At 38.5% G+C, this 23,601-nt stretch overlaps 1 protein-coding gene across 2 annotated transcripts in view; it reads left to right on the top strand.

Annotated features, from left to right (window-relative positions):
* Positions 1-206: 206 nt before the first annotated feature.
* CTNNA2 (catenin alpha 2) overlaps positions 207-23,601 on the top strand; it is a 459,751-nt gene continuing 436,356 nt past the window's right edge. For both annotated transcript variants that reach the window (XM_065735984.1, XM_065735986.1), the window contains exon 1: positions 207-339. The gene's annotated coding sequence lies outside the window, so the exon portion shown is untranslated. The remainder of the gene's footprint in view (positions 340-23,601) is intronic.

Raw genomic sequence — 23,601 nt, 5'->3', positions numbered from 1 at the left:
CGGCCGCGGCGGCGCAGGCGCGCTGCCTCCTCCCCTAGTGGCTGCCGCGGGGAGGCCGGCGGCCGCTCGCGGGTACCCCCCAGAGCCGAGCGAGCGCTGCTCGGGCCGGCAGCGGGAGGAGGAGGAGGAGGTGGTGGTGGTGGTAGTGGTGGTGGAGGAGGAGGAGGAGGAGGAGGAGGAGAAGGAGGAGGAGGGTGGGAGGCGGGGGCCGGGCTCTGCGTGAGGAGGGAATCGCGCTGCACACCCAGCCCGTCTGTAATCGCCGCTGCTGGAGAGGAGGAGGAGGAGGAGGAGAAGGCGGCGGCGAGAGGTTCTCCCACCCCCACCCACCGAGCTGAGGTGAGGCCAGGGCAAAGCATCCTCCTTTCTTCCCCCCATCCCTTCCTCCCTTTCATCCTTCCCCCCACCCTCCTTGAGCTCCTTCCTTTCGTCCCTCTCTCCTCGTCCTCCTTCCTCTCCTCTCATCCTTCCCGGTCCTCCTTTCCTTTCTTCTCTCCTCGCCACCTTTTCTCCACTCCTCCCCATCCCCCAGGCTCGATCTCCCCACGTTTCACACCCACCACGTCGCTCCGTCGTTTTTTTTTTTTTTTCTCCTATTATTTCAAAATGCGTTATTATTATTATTTTCGGTTTTATTTATTTTTAACGCTTGCCCGGTGAAAGAGGCTGAGAGAGCCGGTCACAGACAGAGATAATCCCCCGCCTTTAAAGAACGGATTTGAATTAATGGTCATTGGGTGACGCGTGTATTGTGGGAAAGAGGGGGATTATATTTAGGGAAGAAAGAGAGGGTCAGGGCTGTGTTGTTTCCCTTATCCATCTATTTACCTAGCATCGCTTTGAGGCGAAACACAGCCCCGTGCGAACGCTCCTTTTGTGTTATCCTTATTCTTCCCCTTTCTTCAGGCAGCACAGAGATCTCTCCATGCCTTTGCCCACCCCTCCCTGTCGTGCACTGCGGGGCTGTGGGGTGGGCAGGGGGCTGCAGCCCTCCATCCCTCTGCTTTAGGCCTCTTAAAGCAGCTGAGCCCCGCTACGTGGTGACCCCCCAGCTCCTGGCTGCTGTCAGAAGTTTTGCAGAGCGTTGGACGTGGTTTGGTCCGCGTGCGGAGCTGATGGAAAGCAGCGTGGAATTGGGCTGAAAGGAGGTGAAGTGTCTGGAGTGGAAGAAGTTTGGCTTGGAGGTGGCAGCGGGAAGCGGCGTGTCGCTGTCCATCTGTTCCCATGTTCTGGAGCTGGGGTCGTAAAGAGCATCGAGGTGGCCAGGGAAGTAACTTTGGCACGTTTATGGCACCTGCTTCCCCCTGGGGTGAGAGGGATGCGGTGCCTGATGGCTTGGGAAGGTGCTGCTCCCTCTGCTGTGTGGTGGCGTGACCTTTAGTTATCAGTGTGTTTAGTTATTAGCATGCTTGCGAGGATTTCAGCCCTTGGAAGGATCTGTTTGTCCGGCCTGAGCCTAAAGTTTGTTTATAGTTCGTATACAGTGTTTCAAAGCCTCTGTTACTCTATCTATCTACTGTACCTACTGGGGCAGCATGTATGATAGCAAAACTCTCTCAGCCCTAACACATAAAACCCTGCGTCTTCTACACTACCAAAGAAATGTTCATTATGTGAACTTGTCAAGATTGCAGAAGTGTGTTTTAGAGCACGAGATAGGTAGCATGAATAGGAGTACTCTCAGATGTTGCAGAGGCACGCAGCAGAGCTGATAGGCTTTGTGGCTATCCCAGGGCTTCTGCTTTTCCTTTTAATCTATTGTTTTGATGATTAATATCATGTATTGTTATTGGGCTTTTGGCATTGCATTCCAACAGTTCCTTCTAGAAGAGAAAAATAACTGACCTGGAGAGTGAACTTTCACACTCAATTGTGTAAGTCATTTGTTTATAGGCTGCTGCAGGAATACCCTCAGCTGTGGGTATGGTGGCTGTAATGCTATCAATGGGTGCTGCTGGTGACAAAAGCCTCCATAGGATAGCTCCAGTGTCACTGAAATGCAACCCTAATTTATGCAGATTTTTGAAAGCTCTTTTTTTTAAATATTAATGGTGAACACCCATGGTACTGCTGACGTTGAAAACCCTGAGTATTCATAGACTGAGACTTTAAAGCCAAAGGAAGCAATTAGATCTTCCACTCTGACCTCTTGACTGTTACAGACAATTGGATTTTATCCAGTTACTTTTGAGTGCAATGAAGTTATTTGGCTGAAAAGCATTTCCCAGAAAAAAAAAAAAAATGGGATTTTGATCGGAAGACTGTAAGAGGTGGAGAATCCACTGCTTATTAAGTTATTTGGCTCCAGCTCCCAGTCGCTGGTTACTGCTGTGCCTTTCCCCAGTGTACTAAAGAACTCAAAGTGTTTTCTTACCATAGACAATGGTATTTATCTGCTGGAACCTAGTAAATCCATCTCTTTTCTATTTGTAAAAAGAAAAAGAAAAACAAAAAAAAAAAACAACAAATGGTCTAAAATTACTTTAAATTGTCACTGCATACATTTTCCTCACTACTCAGTTTCTGTGGCCTTCTTTATTTTGTTCTCCAAATCTGCTTTTTCAACGTGTTTGTGACAGTGTGAGCTGGGTGCAACGTACCAATGCCTCTCTCAGGGATGTTGTTTAAGTATTACGTCTTCCACTTTACTCTTCTGTCGATACACTGCATTTACATTTTAACCCCATTGGCTGCAGCATTGTATCTATCTCCTTTTCACCTGTAACATTTGCCCTAGAAAAAATCTGGCAGGACTGTTTCTTTCAAGAAGACTTCATAGTTTCGTAGAATGTGTTTCTGGGTTGGAGCTCTACAACTTTATATGTGGCTTCATTTAAGGTGTTTATTTTTTGAATTAATTTATTTCTTTTCTGACATATATTTGAGTGTATCAAACAGTCCCAGCTGGGATTCTAGTTTTGCAGCACTGTCTGTAACTTGTGCAAACTTTGTTGTGTTTGATCGTGTCTACTTATAAGTCATTGAAAAATTGTTTTCTTGGTAGTGGCTCCAGTTGTGGAGCATTCCTCGTAAATCCCAGTTATGTTGTGATGCATTCTTCTTGAAGGCTGATTTGTTTGTCCTGAGGTGTCCCTTTACCATTTCTTAACCTGTTGGTGCTAGTTTGACATCAGACCATCACAGAATACTACACCAAATGCAGTAAAAGTTTAAATGTGCATGCTGATGCTCACGTTTTTTAGTTGTGTTTTTTTTAACTGCTTTGCTCAGAATTTGCATCACGCTGACCTAACCCATAAACACTGCCTCACAAGCTTTTCAGAGCATGGTTGTTCCCTGTCATTTTCAGAATGACTACAAATTCATGTTGCTGGAGGAGCCATCTCAGATGTTTCAGTGAGAACCCTTCTTTGTGGTGACCTTTTTCGGTCCTGCTTGAACAAAAAGTATTGCAAGGCAGTGTTGTTTTAACATTGCTTGTGTCAAGGGCTGAAGAAGTAATTCATCATTCTCATGAGACACAAGAAAGTCATCTCATTTCTTTCCAAATGCAGAATTGCTTCCTGAATGCATCAGCCCTTTCTGCACTATTAGTGTGATTAGATTCCCTGTTCAGTAGCATACCTTTGTGAGGGCGAGGATGTCTTTTGTTCTTACAAAGTCCCCCCCCCCCCTTCTTGTTTTTCCCTTCTGCCAAGAAGTGTTTCCAGCTTCACCCATCAATTTTTACACTTATGGATACAAGAAATATTTAATCTGTTCTCTTAAAACTTTTTTTGTTTTGTTTGGCTTCTTATTCCTAATAGCAGCATTGATTGAAATCTGTTGCCAAATTATAGTAGTTATGACAATACCTTCTAGATATTACATGCTGTTTGAACATGACTGTGGGATTTTGATTGTTCTATGTACAATGACACAAGTATACAATGCATTGTATTCTGGGGCAAAGTAGGCTTTTGCTTTTAATACAACACATTTTAAGGCTTAGGTAACAGAAGCTGAGTTATTTATTTATTACCTCCCTGCTTTTTTCATAGGCAGTACAAAGGACAGGACGTTGGCTTCAGATATAGTGAAATACAGTATGTATTTGGAAATGTAAGGGGGAGGTATAGAGGGATAAAGAATAACAACGTGAATCAATAAAAAACATGTAGCATAGTTAGGTTATATATCTGTTGGAGTTTTTGGGGTTCAGCTTTATAGGCATTGTCCCCCAAAGCTAATTTGAGGTAAGATTCTAAGAGATGAAACAAGAACAGAATTAGAGAGGTAATAAAAGTTACAAGAAGAATGCTGTATTTTAGAGGCTAAGAGCTGATGCTTGATAAAAATAAGCTTGTTTGTGTATTTTGTACCCACGCATTAATTACAAGATTTATAGGGAAATTATATACATTATATTGCTTGGCCAGCAAGGACTTTCCCAATGCAGAGCTTCCAACACACCAGGCTTCTGCAGGAAGAAGTTGTTGGGACTCCAGTTTCTCAGTGGGACTCCACTACTGATGGAGAGGGTCTGCCAGCTGTATCAACAACACCAAGAGCAGGAGTGTGGTCAGACTGAAGGTCAGTGGGACTGGGCAGCAACACTGTTGGAGAATAGTTGTATTAATATTTTAGTGTAGAAGATGAAACAGATTAAGCTGCACTGACAAATGAGTTGAAGGTGCAACAAAGACCAGAAACCATGTTTGGGCTTATTAGAATAAGTGGTTAATGAAGAAGTTATTCTTGTACTCCAGCATGTTATTATCATATAGAAATTAATAATTTCCTATTTTCAGAATTATTCTAAGTATCTCCACTTGGTTGTGACTATTTTTGATCTCATGGAGTTGGAAGCAACGAAGTTGGATTCTTTTTTTGTGTTGTTACATGGGTATACTTCACTGATCTTTATTGATTGCTGTTACCAAAGAGCTTATCCATGGAGCATTTCCTAAGTGCATCGCAGAGCGATAATGCTATTTTGTTGAACTGATTCTGGTTCAGCAATCCATACTTCAGTTCCTGGATAAAAGTGATGCATCTCAGTTTCCTAAGTGGTTAGGACCACTAAGAGTCCTAACGTACCTTGTTCGAAACAATGTTTGCATACCAGCAAGCGTTCTTGAAAGTTTTCATGTTGTAAAATAAGTTGAATTCATATTTAAATAGCACATTTTCTGCTGTATGAAGGATTTTTGTCACCATCGTTTACCAGTACAGTTGCTTGAAAGTCAGAATTCTTATGTCATAGGGAAGGATCGTGCTCTGGAGTAATGTTTTCCTTTGGGTTGACAAGGAAGTGAAGTTCAAAATTTCCAGCAAAATGATTTTTTTTCACCCAAACGAGGAAAAATCATACCTTTCTTTGAAGTAGTGTAACTCTGCTGAATCAGCATTTTCAGGCAGCAACTTTTTTTTCCTTTGGAATGTTTTTTGGCCAGCTATGCTTCTCAGTTGCATCACCCCCTGCATTAGTATTCTAGTACTGAGAACAGTAGAGAACTGTTTTCAACACTGCTGCAGAGATTGCCCAAGTTTTCCAGCTTCTTAAATAATGAGGATGATTTGGTTAAGTGAAGCCAAAGCCTGAAGCACAGTAAGAGCATCTCACAGAGTTTTCTTTTGAGAGGTAAGAAAAAAAAATATATATTTTTTTCAGTTGCACAAAAGAATATCTAGATTCAGTGTGCTTTAAAGCTATTTTTTTTATAAATAGTGCAATCTGCTTTTGTCACTGGTGTAATAATTATTACTTGCCATTTCTCTTCCCGGTGTCCTTGCCCTTCTCTTTGAAGCTATGCATTTTAAAAACAAGTATATGTTACATAATGCCTAAAGGAGACAAGAATGTTAGAAAGTAAGACAATCTGACTGGAAGTGGAGCTTAGATTCTGTGCACGCTGCTCTGAACAAAGTAGAAGTTGTTTGGATCAGGCTAGGCTCCCAGTTACCCAGGTGACTTCTGAAAATGAGACTTAAGCTTTTAAGTTACTTAAGGCTTCTTGTAAATGGATTAATCAGTTTGTCCTGTTTAACAGCTAATTAACTTTTGTTTTTAATACCCTTTTATTTAATAACAAAAGCCTCTCTGCTATATTACTGTTTAAGGAAATATGCAGGAATTTCCATTAAACACTTTATAACCTCACAGGAGCAGCTGAGTCTCTCAGTTTCCTAAACTTTATTGACAAGAAATTGATCAGTGGGAAATATTTTATTCCTTATACTCTAAATGGAGAAACTGCATCCATCCTCTCCAAAGCTGATGAAACTCCTTTAATCAGTTCTTTAAATGTTTTCACCCATCAGCAGAAGCTCCAAAAATCTTTTCTTACGGATGTAACCTTTGAGTTAGATTATGAAACAGAAATGCTACTGGTCGTGTGCTGAAATTTTAGTAGGTGCTGCTTTTTATTTCTCTTGTACTATCATAGTAATATAGTAATAGCTGTGCTCATACCAAAGGAACTATGTTAACACAATCTCTTGAAAAGAGACATAAACCTTTTTTGCCATTTTTACTTACTTGAATAATCTGGGGGCAGGTGTAGTTATCTGATAAAGTTTCTCTTATTTTGTTGAATTTTGAGTCAGTTTAGAAGTTTTTGTAAATAATAGTATTTGAATTCACATGTTTATTTAATAAACATAATTGATTTAATGTTCTCTGTCATTAGGTACTGCCTTCCTTAAGAGTTAATGGAATGAGTGGTCTCTCTTACTAATACAAAACATGATCAGCTGTGATGGTGGTTAATTCTTGGTGTGAGTTTGTATCTGTACAATTATATATCCCCCAGTGGATGCAGCATTGCATGTCTAGGCAAGATGGTGCTAATGTATGTGGGTAACATTTGTTTATGGCCCATGCTGTGTAATAGAATATCTTTTGTATAATCTAACAAAATAATCAGTGTTTCCTTTTTTAAAACATTTAAAAGAAATCATCATTTATGCTTGATTTTTTTTTTTTGATAGAGAATTTATCAAAAGTCTGTTTATTTCATGATTATAAAAGTTGACTGTTAGACTACAAAAGACTGTTAAGACTTTCAAGGAAAATTATAACAAAGCAAACGACAGAAATTTCCAGTGAGAAATATCAAGAGAAGGAAGGTTGAGTATTTTAAGCATTTCTTTTCTGTTTGTTTATAGATAGAGACATTTTTTGATCTTATCTTTTAGATCCAGGATTGGATATAGCCAAAATTAGCTACTTAAATGTATTTTATCTTCCCTGGTTTTGACTAAGTTTACCCTGTCAATCATCAGCATTAGATTTCTTGTTTGACATAAGTAACAGATTTAATCTGGAAGTAGGAAAACAGTGCTTTCCCTCTGAAAAATATAGGAAAACCAGTGAAGTTTAATCTTACAATTAAAATCCACAGGTTTGTAGAGGTTTTTTTTGTTTGTTTTTTTTACTTTTAATGAATTTACGGAGTAGCAAAAAACCATGTGCAATTTATTACCTGATTACCAGTTGGAAAGAAACAATGACACCTTTTCTCCATGTCTTAGGGTCAACCTTAGAGGGATTAATGTATTTTCATTACAACATATGAATTCTTTGCTGATTCTTATACAAATAGTCTTGAGTGCTTACTATAATCAAGTCTGAAATGCAAATTGGGAATTACAGCTGCTTAGTCTAATTTTAAACGTATCTATTATCTCTGTAATCTACATTTCCAGTGCTCGGATGCTAGGCAGAATTCTTCTAAGAAACATAAATTGTCAGGAAGTTCATGAATGAAGAAGGATGAGGCTGTGCAGGAGTACAATAGGAATAAATAGATTCAAACAAATGTTCTTGTTTTCCAGGAGCACTTCACCCCAGAAAACAGTGGGCAGAGCTGTCACTTGCGCTCAGGTGGGCTGCTTGTGCTTACAGTAAAAGTCAAGCCTATCTTATTCAACAGAGAAAACATTTTGGACTTTCACACTTAGATGTAAACCAGAAACAATATGTACTGATATCTAGAATGAATAGGAACATTTTCAAGGGAAAAAAAAATTAAGAGGAAGACATAAGATATTGCTATCTTATGGTTTAATTTATTACTTGTATGACTTAGGAAGAATTCACTGTCTGATTAAAACAGCCAGTGTTCTGAATCCAAGGATAGTTTAATCTGTTTTTTTTCCACTCTAAAAAGTTTCTAGGTGTTTCCTTTTTTATGCTCAAATTCAGGCCTGTGTGCTGGGAGAGTTGGGCCAGTGCACATGTAAACACCAGGATGCTTTCTGGGTGCTAAAGAGCAGTAAGGACACAGGCCCTGAGAGGGAAAGTCTACATGTGCTCTGTTCACATGAAAACAGAACCAAAGTGTATGTAAACACTATCATCCCCTGCCTGTTTTCCTCACCTTCTAATAACTAAAGTGCATATCTAAAGCATTTTCTACAGCTAAGAACTGGAAAATGTAAGGAGTTATCTGTGTTCAATATTCACCTTCAGCAAGAAGGGTAAGAAATAGTATTTTTATTTAATTATAATATGTAAATTTCCTTACTGTGACCAGAGAAACAATCACCTTACTTATCACAGTCTTGGAGCATCAGCTGGAGGTGTTGTATGTTCCCCAGTGATCTCAAATGCTGTGGCACAGCCTAATGAACATGACAGAGTAAAACGGAAGAGTAAAATTACATTTTATGCTAACATAGTCAGAAAATCTTCAGCATTAAAGTAGTAAGTAAACTATTAAGTAGTTGAGAAAGCTGAGCAGTTGTGGGAGCTAAGTAGACTCCTTTTTTTTTTTTCTTTTAAGTAGAAACATCACTTCATGTTTCTGCTTTCAAGCCTTCGTGTGAGCCTTAAGCTGAGTACAAGTTCAGCAAGCTACAAATTTGGTGGCAGCAAAAGAAAATCATAGATGTGTGGACAGATTTAACACACAGAAACTGTTGTGGTTTGGATGCAAAAATAGAAGCCTTGCAAGCAGAATGAGGTTAGGGGCTGTAGTGGTGGCACAAACACAGTTGCTTTTTTGAGGCTCTGCACTCTGTGTTCTCCTTCCTTCTACTTTAAGGACTGTTCTGGCTTGGCAGGTGCCAAAAATTTTCCCTTAATTTCAGATCCTGTGAGTGACTGACTTCAAGTTGACAAACCCTTCCTAAGTTGGTTGCATCTTAAGGGTAGAGTCAGCTTAATGTGAATTGTTTTAGAGCACTTGTGCTTGTGAGAATGATGCAGAGATGAACTGACAACATGAGTGCGTTCAGTTCTCCTGTTGGCTTAATGAGTTTATTTTTGCAGAGTGGTTGACAGGCAGCCAAAAGAAACAAACAAACAGAATTACGTAGCCCAAGAACAGCTTCTTCTCTGATTTTTTTTTATTTTTTTTTTCCATAAAAAGATCAGTTAGGAAGCAGAGGAGTCACCTTCACCTGTGCAACCAGAAGGGGTGGAGCCAGGCTCCTCTCCTCTTAAATCCCATTTAAGGGCTGACTAGCACTGGGGAAAGATCTTTTGTTGGAGATCCTTCCTTTGTGGAGTTTTTCCTGTGAGCCTAGATCCTCAGGTACGGGTGAGCATTCTGTTTTCTTCTTTGTAACACTTTCTCATTGCGTTGGTCCTATTGCCATTACAGCAGTTTAAAGACTTCTTCAAGTGAGCCTGAATTCTGTTATCTGATCTGGGCAATGTGAATCTGAGTGTCCAAGATTTTATGGTGTTTATTACACAGCTGCTGACGATTCTGTTTGGATTTTTTTCTCTTGTTAATGTTCTTTGTGAAAATGTTATTTTTACTGGATCATTTAAGTGAGGAAAGAATTTTGAAATAACTCTTGATAAAACATAATTTTAATAATTTACACCAATCTTTATTTAGGAAGGGCCAGAGAATGCTTTGATTTGAAGTTACCTCTTGGCTGCAAATGCTAGGGTTTAGGAAATGCGGATGAAGCATGGCTGCCATGGGAAAGATGTGTTGCTGGAAGACTCCCAACAGCTTCACATACCTAAAGATTCTTTAAATATGAAGAGAATACTTAAATAGGAAGAGCTGAATTGAGAAGATGACTTTTTTATTCATTTAAAGACCAAGAGCACCCATATAAAACCTTAGTCCCAAATCAGAATTATCTTTCTGCAATTTGATGAAATGTGCAAAACCTGAGAAAAAATTTGCATTGATGTTACAGAGAACTTTCAGTGTTACAGGCAGGTTTTTGTGCATCATAGCTAAAGGAAAGATTTGAGTATTCAGCTTACACGAGGTGAAAGCCTCAGTCCTTTAAAAGTAATGGTAGAATTAATTTTACTGAACACTCTTGGTCCTGTGTCTGCCTTTGGCCATGAGATATATCAATATTTATGTTTAGCATAGCCAAATCCATTCCTGTGTTGGTATTACAATGATATTTTGGAACAATGTTTTTTGTTCCAAAAGTAACGCCTCCTACTTATTTTCATGGTAACTACAATAGACACAAATGAGTAGCTGTGTGCTGTGCTTGTTTATTTCTTCATGGAAATCCAGAATGTGACTTGTTTTACATGTCACTGTTGCCACTCCTGAAATACACCACCCCCAGCACTGTTACTGTATGGTATCTGCAAACATTCAGCAAGAGGTGATGAATGTCAATGGGTGTATTTTTTTCTGCATGGAGGAGTTCATTGACACACCTTTGCTTCAGATGCACTTCCATGCCAGGTGCCATGTTGTCAGACTGCTTCTCTGCTGCCATCTGTCACACCACCACAAAATGTAGTGGAATACTGGTGGGAAGGTTCAACCTCTACTGACGTAGTTCCTACATCCACCTCTGATGTCATAGGCCAATGTTATAAAATAGGAAGCATTACTTTCAGTGCAGCCCTTGTACATAAGTTGCTAAAGGCTCTGGGAAATCAGAAAGCTTCCCTGTTTTACCTCACAGAGCTGTTGTGAGCATTGATGTGGACCTCTTCCATGTTCTGGTGAGTGGTTCATGTGAGGGGACTCTTTATCATTTCAACATTTGGATTACAAAGAAGAACACCAAATGTCCAGTATCTCAGAGCTTCTTGCATCTGTTTCTCAGCTGCCACAAATAGTGCATTCTGCTCAAGTTTTCATCTTAATGAGCTATTTTATGTATGTTCCTGTTTTGATCTAAAGATAGATTTTTCTGCTGAAGTGAGAAACCAGTTCTGTCGTGCTGGGCCAGTTGAGCAAAACATTACAGAAGGACTTGGTTGACTAACATGAGCTCGCAGCATTATGCTGTAGATGGCTTGCATTGTTCTACTTGCTCTTGTCAGGTGCTGTTCAAGTCCTCATCTGTATCTGTCATGACTGTCTTGTTGTTGTACATCTCGTAGTGACAAATTAAGTATCAGAGCATGGAATTATTTGATAAGTTTCAGTAGATTTCTCTCCAATTGCATTGATGGGGGTGGTTGAAAGTCACGGAAGGAAGCAAAATTCTTGCTTGGTCTTAAGGTGGTAAAGTACACTAAATAATTGAGATTTGGTGAAAATAAGCAAAATTAGTGCTGTTGTCTTAAAATCAGGTTTATTATGAGTGTGCTTATCTCATATGCACATTCCCTGTATGGAGAATCTAAATTCACTGTGGGCTGATGTCTCTAAATTCAGCAAGTACTACTGAAAATATTCCAAGATGAAATCCAAGTTATATCAAGGGTGTTGGTGGTTGTCACTGTGTTGGGAAGGTTTCATTATTTGTTTCTCTGGGGGACTTCTGATGTCTTAAAACAGGGTATTGTGGTTTTTAGTTCTGGATTCCAGTAAATCAACTATAAGAGTATGGTAAAGGTTTATGGTGTAAATTCCTTGTGTTGCGATAGTGCCACTGCCACGTTGAGTCCCTGCCCCATTTAATCACCATTAAGTGTTGAAATTTGGGGAGTATACTTTTATTTCTGTTGAGGAAAGTTTTTTTTTTTCTTTGTAATTGTGGATGCTAAATCTTAGTGCAGACTTCATTCCAGAACTGTATGTCTACATAATTCTAAATAATTTAGTGAAAAATGTGTTGGTAATAGCAGGGGTTTTTAACGTTTAAAAAACATCTGAATGTGTTGGAATTGAGTTTTGCTGAATGCAATGAAATGATGAAAAATAGACAACCTTATTGCTTATTATAATAAATTATGAATGCTTCAGGTGATTTCCAGGTTTAATAGCTCTTACAGTACTAAACAGTTCTATTGCTGAACTATTTTATTCTAAATTATGTTCTTAAGCCTGAGGAAAAATTGGCTTTTAAGAGCTGTGCTAACAAATTCTTATCATGGTTTTGAGGCCTTAGTAAGGTGTGATCTATTATTCCTTATATTTTCTTTCAAGACAACTGAATGTAAGGAGATGCTTTTACATTTTTTGCTCCAGTCTCGCTCAGCGTTGCTCCGGTCCAGTGTTTGCTGTCATTTTGCTATTTTTGTAACTATTTTTCATGGTGAAGGCTTGTGATTTCATTAGCAGTTATTTTAAAACCTGAAAAACCTGACAGGGCTAAATGGAAAAAGAATTCTGTTTTCCATGTAGATAAGCACTGAAGTACATGAATAAAAATCAGGTTGGCCTTTCCTCCACGCTTCGCAACTCTCCTCCGCAGCTTTATGAACCATTGGGAAATGGGCCACGTTATCTTCAGTTCTGTAAATAATTAGCATTCTTTGTGTGGTTATTTTTCTTGAAAGCATGTTTTGAGATTAATTTGTGGATAATAAATCCAGCTTGATGTACTGAAGCCGTGCTGCCTTCCATCATTGGCCAGTTAGTTGTCGGAAGGCTTTTGGCATTTTTGTTGCTGTTTTGCCTGTCTTACCAGCACACTGGGAGCTTGTTCAAATTTGTGATAACCTTTGAAACTAAAGCACTTACGTCTTATATGTTAACTCCACTTTAGTACCCATAAGTTGCCTTGAGAGCATCCTTGTCCCTCCTCCGAACTGAGTCGTGTTCGTCCTTTGGAATGAGCAATGATGTTTAAATTACACGTGCTTCATTATCCTTATTTTTTCTTCCCACTAAATGGTGTGGTCACCTTACATGGATGCTACTGTGAATGTGCATTTTGTTAACACCCCTGAGATGTGTCCCTAAGTTTAAACCAGGTAGGTTTTGATGTTCAGATACCACTTTGTTTTAGGGGATTATGACTATCTTATGGGCCCTTACTACCTTTGGTTGCGTGCATTGAACTTGCTGTCCTTGTTTCCACTTAGTATGTTTTGCTTAATGTAAGGAAACAAGTCCACGTTGAAATTGTTTTTAAATGAAAAGATGACTTTCTCCAGAATGATGACAATGAGCTATTTATTACTACAAGCAGTGCATTTTATTTTCTTCCAGTTTGAAAGCGGTGATTTGTCTGAATTTTTGGAGTGGTTTTTAAGTGAATAATGATCTAAGAGCCATCTTACTTGAGGCTTCTTATAAATGCAGTTATTTATATGAGGAAAAACTGTTCGTGCTTGGATTATTTATACAGGGGAAGAAAAAACTGGCTCTGGGTTTATACAGTTTTTCTTTCCCATCTTCTCTGAACTAATTTGTTTGTGCAGTGAGTTCTACTTTGTTTTAGATAGTTAGGAGCTCCTTATGCCATTTCCATGGGTAAAATGATCAGATTCAGACCTTGCCTTCTCTTCTTCAAGGCAAACTTTGTTCCTCATAGCTTCAAGAGAGAATACTGCGGCCTTTCCCCTTTCATTTTTAGCAGACCAGGCTTCATTAAAAGCAGGACTGAGATTCTTCCTGCTCTGTTGCTATTGGCATGTTCTTTCCTTCCTTTCTATGCTTTTTCCCCCCACAGCAATTAAGAGAGAGGTGTAAAGATGAACTGCACCTTCTTCCCCCTCTTTGGGTTGCACTTTTGATGCCAGCCCCCTCCTAAGAGTTTTGTCTGAGCCTGGAGACAGCATCCCAACCCTGCAGTGAATGGGGATGTGAATCCACTGCTGACCCTTCAAGTTATTTAAATCTGCAGTTCTGTGGTGGGGGAATGTGTGCTTGTTTGTAAAAAAAAAAAAAAAAAAAAAGACCATCTAAACAGCCTTCTGTTGACTACTGACATTAATCACAAAGCAAAGGTGCTGAGGGTTTTATATCAACAAAGATTACTCCTACCTAGAGCCAAGAGTGACCTAATTTTTGTGGATACACCAGCAGGATCTGAGAGTCTGTCTGTAAACAGTTTCTTAGCAACAGCTGCCTGTCCCCTAGAAAGAATGTCACTTTTTACCCATGGTGAGGTTTTCTTCTGTTGTCTCCGGAATTTTACAGCCCTTCTGCCCCAGTCAGTGCTTTCAGTTACAGGGAGGCTGAAGCAGTCTTGTCGCTGATGATGGCTCTCCTTTTTCTGGTAGCAGCCACCTATGGCTCAGTGAGGTGGGGCTGATATTAAATCACTGTTTACTTTATTGCTGGCTTCACAACAGCTTTTCTGTCGCAGTTCAGGGCACTGATTTATCATAGTGCAGTTTCATAAAAATTTGGAAATGGTGAAGGATCTTGCATTTCCACTTTTCTGCTTCTGTTTAAATTCAGGAGGTGACAGACCAGGAGCAATAAAATGAAATCCCTTTTATTTATTTATTAAGGTTTCAGCTTATTTTTTCTTACAGAACAAGTCTCTTTCTTCATTTAGACTTGTGCGGTGTCTGTCTCAAAGTCTGAATTCAGAGGCAAACAAACTGGAGCTCTTTTGGATAGGATATTTATTACCTTGATGCTTGCAGCTCGCATGTCGGTCATTTTGAGCTTTATCTGCCTTAAGCACTGTTGTGTCATTCACATGGAGAGGTCAAGCAGTGGCACCTCCAGAAAAAGCAGATCTACTAATTTCTACAGTAGAACAATGATAAACAGAGGAGGGGAGAGGGGGAAAAAAAGAGTCATTTCCCTGGACACAACAAGCTCTTGTGATCAATTTAAACAGAAATGTTATTTGATAATAGCAATCTTTTTCCTTTAGCCGAAGATCTGTATGACATAAAGAAAGACAATTTTCAGTGTTTTTATTTTGAATAATACTGTCAGATTTTAAGACTCATAACCTGGGGGCTGAGGCATTGATAAATTGATTCAGGTAATAAGGAGTTGTGATGATCAAAAATGCAAAGTCTTCTGTCTTGCTGCTGATCTACCATGTTTTGCCTTAGCTGTGACCCCTTTGAGATGGGGACATGCAAGTCCTGTAGAAGTCAGATTTTGAACCCAAAGATGTTGGAATGGGATATGATCGTAAACATTTTTAATAAGAGTTCAGGAAGAGCAAGCTGAACTCTGCCTCCGATATATTTGGTGTATCATAGAAAAGAATCCTTCAAGAAAGTATGGTGAAGCACACATACTGAAAATGCTTCAAGGGTAAAGGTACTAACTTATGCTCCAGTGTATTAGTTCTATTTCTCAGCTCCATCTGGCAACAGATCCAAAGTGCACTAAGATGTTAAATGTCTTTCATTGGAGGTTGTGGAAGCAGAGGTGAATTTTCAGTTTGCTGAAGATTCACGAGAAGTCAGAATGGCATCATCAGTTAGCACCGTTAGCATAGGACCATTGTTCCTTCTACTTATTTATATTCAGCCCTCACAGCTGAATATGACAATGACTTCAGCTTGAAAAAATGGGCTTCTATTTTTCCTTTTCCCCTAACAGAAGGCCAGTGGATGTTGGAATAAGATTTGAGGAATGTTTATAGCTGACATAGACTGAAGCCTATTGCATAATATGAGGAAATTGTTGATTTTATTTCTGCTTCAGAAGAAGTAAATGCATGTCTTTGTCTGAGAGCTTTTGAGCATAATAGAGGAAATGTATACAGAAATCTCTGTTAATGTGAGAAGCTGACTTGTTTCTTAAAAACTGCTTTCCTTCCTGCTCTTTTTTCTGATTTGAAATTCAGAAGTTTCTGCTGTGTACAGAATGGAGAGTTTAAAAAGTAACTGAGGTATTTTTCTGGCTTGCGCTTGAGAAATAAGAATGAGTAGAATGAATTTCTCTTATGAAAGAGGTTAGGTGCAACTGGGAAACACAAAAAGAAAGGCAGTTTAAAATACTTCGATGTCTAAAAAGCTGGCATTGAAGTACAGTAAAGAAGTTGAGTAGGAAGACATATGAGACATGATCTTTTGAAGAACTTTCTATGAAAAGGGCAATAAAGCTAAGATTTGTTACGTTTATACTTCTTAGGATCTGCTAGGGTGGCTCACTGTCAAATAACATAAAAATAGGCTGTGATAAAAGACTGAGTCAATTTTTTCTACCCGTTTCAGTATTTTCCATTATGTTTTGGCTAAGAGTAGTGCATTGTTTTAAAATGCTTGTTTTTTAAATTTCATACTTTTTATCTTATTTATGTAAATGAAAGAATGAGACAGTAATCTTAATCACTATCAATAGTCAGTTGACATTACCCTTTACATTTGGACAAAACATAATCGATGCTCTCATGTAAGGATAAATTTCTCTTTGCTATTACTTCTCTGCTTTTATTTCTCTGCTATTTTGTGAGGTATGGATAAGCCCCAATGAAAGTACACCTTTCTAAATAAATACTCTTTTCTATCAAGAGGAGATTTTTATTTTTTTTACCAGGTCCTCAAAACCTTTTTATTAGCAAATTATTGTAGCTCTGTGTTTTCTGCATATATTAAACAAATGTTTGAAGACTGAAGGCAACTATGCAGTGAGTCATCTGTTGAGAATAAAACCTGATACATTTGTGAATGAAATCCAGCTTTGTAAAGCAGAGCATCTAGCTTGTTGTTATTGTTTGGGAGGGTGGGGGGGTTGGCTGTGTATTTTTGCTTTTTAACAGATGTACAAGTTTGGAAAGTTTTATTTAGACTTGTGAAGCACTCTCATATTTTAAATCTGCTAATATTGGGATGAGTTGGTTATTTCATAGAACTGTACTGTGACTGCAGTAACCATCCATAGTGTTTTTTAAACCTTTTTATAGGTGTTTGCATTTTAAAGAACCCTAAACACAAACACTAGGATGCCTAAGGAGTCTGAAAGAAAGCTGAATCCTTAACTCTTGAGAAAGCTTCTGGACAATTAAGTAGCTTGTCAAAGAGTTGCAATGACTAGGATTTTTAGCAGAAACAGGAGTTCATCTGACTAAATGTGTGAAATACCAAAGCCTGCATAAGTCCAAATTATGTATATATTGCTTTCTTCAACTGTTTTTGGTAATTTTCCCTGTAATCACCATACTTAATAACAAAAGGTGCTATTATATCCATGGTGATGGCTGAAAACAAAGAGGATGTGTATGGGCTGATTCTTTCCTGGTTATTCTATCCCAGCCTGTAATAGCTGCCTGTGGGTTTCCTGAATCTCAGGGTAGCATCTGGGTGATAACTTTTAAATGAAGACAGCTACATTAATGTTTCATAACTTCCGTCATTAGCATTGCCTCCTTCAGCTCTGAAACATTCTACTGCAACTGGCTCCACAAATTTGAGGGAAGAGGTAATTCCTTTCTGATGCTTTCAGAACTGTTTACTGAAGAATTTGAGATGCTTTTAAGTCTTTTGAATCATATAAAATAGTGACCTCAGTTCTACTTGCCTCCATTCTGTCTTTAAAATTTTTTATGTCACTTTCCTTTATGTTAAAAATCGAGAATTGAAGTCTGTTTAGACACTTCTCATACAGAAAGCATTCAGTGCTTCTCATGAGACTTTACAAATACATCTTTTAGTTCTACTAGACTTTTTTTGCAGAGGGAAGCACATACAACATTAAAGATTAGATTTGTAACAAATTCAGGCGGTGACATGCTAGTATTCAACTCCTCATTCCTTTTCCTTTCCAAATGAAGCTGTGCAGAGCTGCTTTTTCAATGACTTCCAGCTGTGACTTCAGTATCAATTGCTAACTTAAATCATTTTACATGCGAAATAGGTTTGCTTCTCCCAATGTACCACATTTTGCAGTGGTACAAACTGTAATTTTGCAAGGCATCTTTGACCCCAGTCACCAAATATAAAATCTGCAGTTCTGCTTAGTGAGGTTTATAGTAGAGTATTCTAAATATACTTTCTTCCCCCCCCCCGTCATTAGCAAATACTTTGCTCTTCACCTTATTTTTTTTCTAAGTTTTGTATGTTTTTGAATGAAGTGAATGTGGATTCACAGCATGGGCTCTTGGGTTCACTGTCTTGTTCCTTCTCTGTGAGGACTGCATGATGATTTTCCTGCAGGTGACACGTACAGGTGAAAATTTTCCTGGTGTTCAGACAGCCTCTTAGGACTGATAAGGAGGTGTGTGGAGATCAAGGTCTGCATGTGGATAGATTTCAGAGGGAATAAAAAGTACGAAGGGGAAAATGAATGCTGTGAAGTAGAAAACTGAGTATTAGGAACTTCGTAGTACTCTTGGCTGAAATGTTAATATCTCTCAGGATATAAAAGCAGTTGACAAATCTCAAGTGGAAAACAGTAAAAAAGAGCCTGGACAGCACACAGAGGCCAAAAAAGTCGTGGATGCCTCATCCTCAGAGGCATTCATGGCCAAGTTGAACATTGGCAGACTGAGCTAGTGGGTGGCAACCAGCCCACAGCAGGGGTTGGAACTGGGTGGTCTTTAAGGTTCATTCTAACCTGATCCATTCTATGGTTATTGTCCTAAAATAGGAAATAATGGAACTTGAATGTTGGACTTCAAATAAGTATATTGATACAAGCATTACACTTGAAAATGATAGGAGAATATCAATTTATGGGCTAAGGAAGTTCTATGGGGAAGGTGTAGGGTTGCACTTTACGTTCAAGAAAACAGTATGTGTTGCTGTGCACTGAAACTCATGGTAAAGCAGGAAAAGCTCAGCCATGGTGTTGTAGTTGTCTGTCCAAGGACTGCTTTACAGAGGATTACAGAAGAAGAAAACTCCTGGACTTGAATAAGTATAGGACCTATGTAAAATCATTATTACAGAAGATATAAAATGGTGTTCATACACATTTTTGTTCCAGTCCTTGTAGGATGTGTGGAGAAAAGCCAAATTAACCACAGTAGCGTTTAATTTACAGTAGAAAATACATGTGTATGAAGACTTCCTTACAAAGAAATTAAAAGGAACGTAACTTCTTTTTTTTCAGTTTCTGTTTATAAGAAACTTTAAGACAATAAGTAAAATAAATAATACTCATTAAAATAATGAAGAAAAGTCAGAGTGAGGTTTTAGGATAATAGAAAAGCTATTTTTAGTGCTTTTGAAAAGGTATCTTCCAAACAATGTTGAAATACTAAATGTCCGAATGATTATAAAAGAGGGCAAAAATAATTCTGCAAAAATGTTCAAGGCATGCAAACTAATTATGAACCTATTTCTAATCCTTTGGAAGCAAGAACTGTTCCAGAGGGCTGGTAGTGTGTGCAGGACTAAGGTGGGAAAGGGAATGTTGAAGGAGGCCAAGCAGGAAAGCCAAGGAAATTCTCTTCTAGGAAGAAGGAAAGGTGTTTGAGAGTGAAGTGCTATTTAAAGGGGTTTTAGAAGAAATGGATCTGATGAATTGAATTAGGTCACTATAGTTGGGGTTTAGCTTATTTTTTTTTTAAATCACGCTATATTCGTTTATTTTTTAAATGATTGGTCTTACTCTTGGTGTTTTCTGTGTCCCAGATGGTTGGCATAAGTGCTGTTTCATACCATGGTGAGAATTAATTGTTTTCATTTTAATATTTTTAGTTCTTGGATTGAGATCTGGATTTTCCTAATTTTTGCCAGTGCTAGTATTTTGTTTGAAAAGGTATGGATGTTGACTGTTTCACCTTGCTGAACCTGTTACCATCCTTTCTAATCCTATATGGACACTACTTGTATTCCACTGAGTGACATATAGTAGCTTGCTTACCTGACGGCTTGAAAAGTTTATTTGCTGTTTTCAAGTTTATCTGCATTCCTTTCTTCTCTTAATCTTCATAGAGATTCACTGTTAAGAATTTTTCATACAGCACAGTTCAATTTATGTGGAAAAATTAATCTGACGTTACCTAAATTGCTTTTTAAGAACTAGCTCATCTTTTTCATCTACATTACCTGTAGCCTGCAAAAGGCTAGTCATTTGTTAAGTGATCTCATACAAATTTGCAGATGGTTTTTATGCATTTATGCAAGTTACTTTGCATTTTGATGTCACTAATGAAAAATGGGTTTTTGTCCTTTCTCCTCTGGTTCAGAGGATTTTCAGATGCAGCAAGTTTCTTCCTATCATAAAATCATCACAGTTGGGAAAGATCTCTAAGTTCCTCAAGGCCAACCCCTTCCCACCATTGATTGTGTCCCCAGCAGTCACATCTCTATAGTTCTTGAACCCCCCTGGTGATGGTGATGCCATCACTTCCTTGTGCTGCCTGTTCCAGTGCATTACTGCTCTTTCTGGGAAGGATATATATCCAAATGGAATCTTCCCTGGTGCAAGTTAAGACAATCTAGAAAGATGTTCTAAAGACTGAAAATGAAAGAAGCTGGGTGTGTTGCCTTCCTGTTGTATCACTTGCAAACAATTCAAAATACAACACTGCAGTTACTGTATATTTTGTCCTAGTTTTGAAGAGATGGGTTTCACCTTCTGAGAATAGCACCATAACTTCAATGAAGAAATATTTTAATTCTTTACAATGTCCTTGTGCAGGACAGAAGCTCAAGTCATAATCTGATATTTTTTTATGGTTGAAATTCCAATTCTTTTACGATGTATGTATTTTTAAAGTTTCATACCAATTTTGAAATGATTCTTCACAGAACCTGGTGTTGTAGAATGGAAAACTCTTCAGATCTGAGTAATTTTACCATGTGGATGTGACTGCTTCTTCTTCAGGTGAATGAATTTTTAGGGTTCTGTTAAATATCCAGCAGTGTATCTCTCTCACTAGAACCGTGCCATCTGTATCCATGATTGATTATGCCTACTGGTTCAAGAAGTAAAAATGCAGTGATGGTTATTTTTAAGGGTCGAGCACTGGTCTTCAGATTTGATATGTAGGAATATCCCATACACAAACTACTTGTTTTCTGGCATGTGAATTTTTCAGCATTTTCAAAGGGGGTCAACCAGTCTTTTCCCTCCATGGAGCTGGGGCAGAAAACAAGTAACTTCAGTTATTTCTGTATGTTTGTCTGATACCCTTCTGCTTCATACTTCTCAGAAATGGCGATTTACATCTGTAAGGCTTAAGGACTGTGCTCTCACCTATTTCATAGTGTGCTTTCACAAGGCAAACAGGGTCCTTCTTCTGGGTACAAATAACTGCAATCAAGACAGTTTCTAACTCATGATTGCAGATTTCCTTGAAGCCAACAGGTGTTCTGAGCATCCTTTTAGAGGTGATGTTTGAACTGCTTCCATGTGTAGCAGGCTTGCCACCAGCACCTGTGATGTTACTATACTTCTCTCATGCTTAAAGTTCTTATGCTCTTGGCTTCTTACGGCTAATTTTAAGTCTCCCTCAGTGTTCATGATTCTTGCACCATCAATCAATAATAGGAAATCCTGGGTGAGTCGAGAAGCCTGTAGTACCCGTGTCACCTGGCAGTCTCTAGGCAGGAGTGTTGTTTTCAAGGAACAAAACTGCTCATTGTAAATATATTTAGTAAGATAACACTTTTTGTTGCATTTTTGCTGGTTTGCTTGAGGGTGTGAGTGAAAAATAAGGATTGACTTAAACATGTTGTCAGTTTCTTCCGTGTTGCTGTAAAAGTCATACTAAGTTTTCTTTACAGTCTTGCCATTTTAAATGGTAATAATTTGCTCCTTGTAAGAATGATATATGGAGGGTCTGTCTTGAACCGATCAAATCTGCTTTGCAGAAAAATACCTGTTCAGGAGGGTGTACATTATGCAAAAATGGTGTTCAGAAAATCAAAACTCTTCTGTTCAACTAGAGGGAAGTGCCAGGTTAGAGGGTCTATGATGAAAAAAGTTACTTTATGGACTAAAAACTGCTTTTAGTTATTTTGCTTTGTTTTATGTGTATGCTTAAAGAGAGCAACAATTGCAGGTTCAGTATATTACTGTCCACACTCTTTTTGTGACTTAAAATTCAATATAAGTGGTGTCTGTTTAGTATTCTCTGAGCAGATCTTTTTCTTTTTTTGTCTATTTAATTATTTCAGTTCCTACAACTGCATCAGTATAGCAAGAACGTGATCTGCAGTGAGTGCCAGTGCTTCTAGGCTTAATTCCTGTGTGTAAAAAAAAATATGGCTGTAGGTGTAGGGGAAAGTAAGAGAATTTCTCATTGAAGTTGTGTTATACATGTGGGTTTTCTGTCATTTTTGAGAGAGAATGGGAGGCAGATGTTTGTGTATTTTATTACCATATTTATTTTGAGTCTTGGAGGAAGGTCCCATTCTGTTTGAGCGAAGTGCTGTATAAACACCCGACAAAAATAGATTGCCTCTGTTTCAAGTGAAGGGCAGCAGCTGGATTTACACAGAAGGAATGCTAACACAGACAAAGTTAGCACTGGTAGCAAGGTAAGGCTTAGTGACAACTTATCTATCCACAATATTTCTTTTCTGTCCACAGTTGCACTGCGTGTTAGGAGAAAAGTGAAAGAAAGCACTGAGGAGATAGGAAACTCTTCCAAAGCTCTTGCAAATGTCAAGAGCAGCTTTATGAGAAGGTGCAAAGCTATGTGTTTAACAGTTTAGCTGCTTTATGGGATGTTTGTAGCTGAAGTCAACTTTCTGTTGCTGAAGGCTTATATTCTAATTATTTAGTTCTGGGGTTGGATTAAGCAGTTGCTGTTGATATTCTCATTCTGCACTGCCTCTTGAGCTGTGCCATAGCTATTTGTACGTAGCTGATCTTTGCTAAATTAACTTTCTTTTTAAAAAACACTTATTTTTAAACGACTTCTTTCTTGTTTCATTACTTGAAGAAAAACTTCTATGAGCAGAACTCGGAGTATGGCTCAGGTGTGGGAAGAAGTGGTGAGAAGTAAGTAGATGCTACTGAAACCATCACCACTGCAGAAGGAGAGGCTCATTAAGCTACAGCCCAGTAAATGTCTGGTAAAGTTTCAAAAAGTTCTGAAAGTGAAGGTGAGCGATACAGTGCAGAAAAGTGAATTAGGTAGTGCTTTCTTAAAATTCTTCCACTAACTTTACCAAAAAAACTAAACTGTCTTTGTAATAGCTTCCTGAGAACTTGTGGTGGAACAAAATTTCTTTTAACAGAAAGTGTAGAAAGTGAAATGTGGCATGATAATATCAAAAAGGTGATGGGGAGGAGGAAGCTGAGTTTCAGGTACGTGGATGGAATCAAGATGTAATAAGACTGTCTGGAAGATTTAGATAAAGCTTGAACTGGACAGTGGGGAAGGAAATCCAGAAATAATACTTATATAACAGACCTAGAGATATCCAAAGTCAGAATTAAAATTGCTATGATTACCCAAACATAGGATACAAAAGCCATGTAACTGTTCTGTGCATCACTAGGGGCTGGTGGTTCTAAAACCTGGATGTCAGGATTAAATGTAGCATGGCAGTTGTGTTGCTTACCATACAGACATGAAACTAGTGTATTTTTCTTTTTTGCTTTAAACTTTCACATTCTGTAATATTGAAACAATTTTCTTTAATCAACCCAGTTTACCAAGGAACTCAGACTTTACGGCTGACCTACATTTATTGTTGTGTGTGTTTATCTTGTGGTT

This window comes from Cyrtonyx montezumae, unplaced genomic scaffold (assembly GCF_038088225.1).
Source record: "Cyrtonyx montezumae isolate F1298 unplaced genomic scaffold, pur_monq_1.0 scaffold_2, whole genome shotgun sequence".
Taxonomy (NCBI): Eukaryota; Metazoa; Chordata; class Aves; order Galliformes; family Odontophoridae; genus Cyrtonyx; species Cyrtonyx montezumae.
This window is presented reverse-complemented; position numbering and strand designations above follow the sequence as displayed.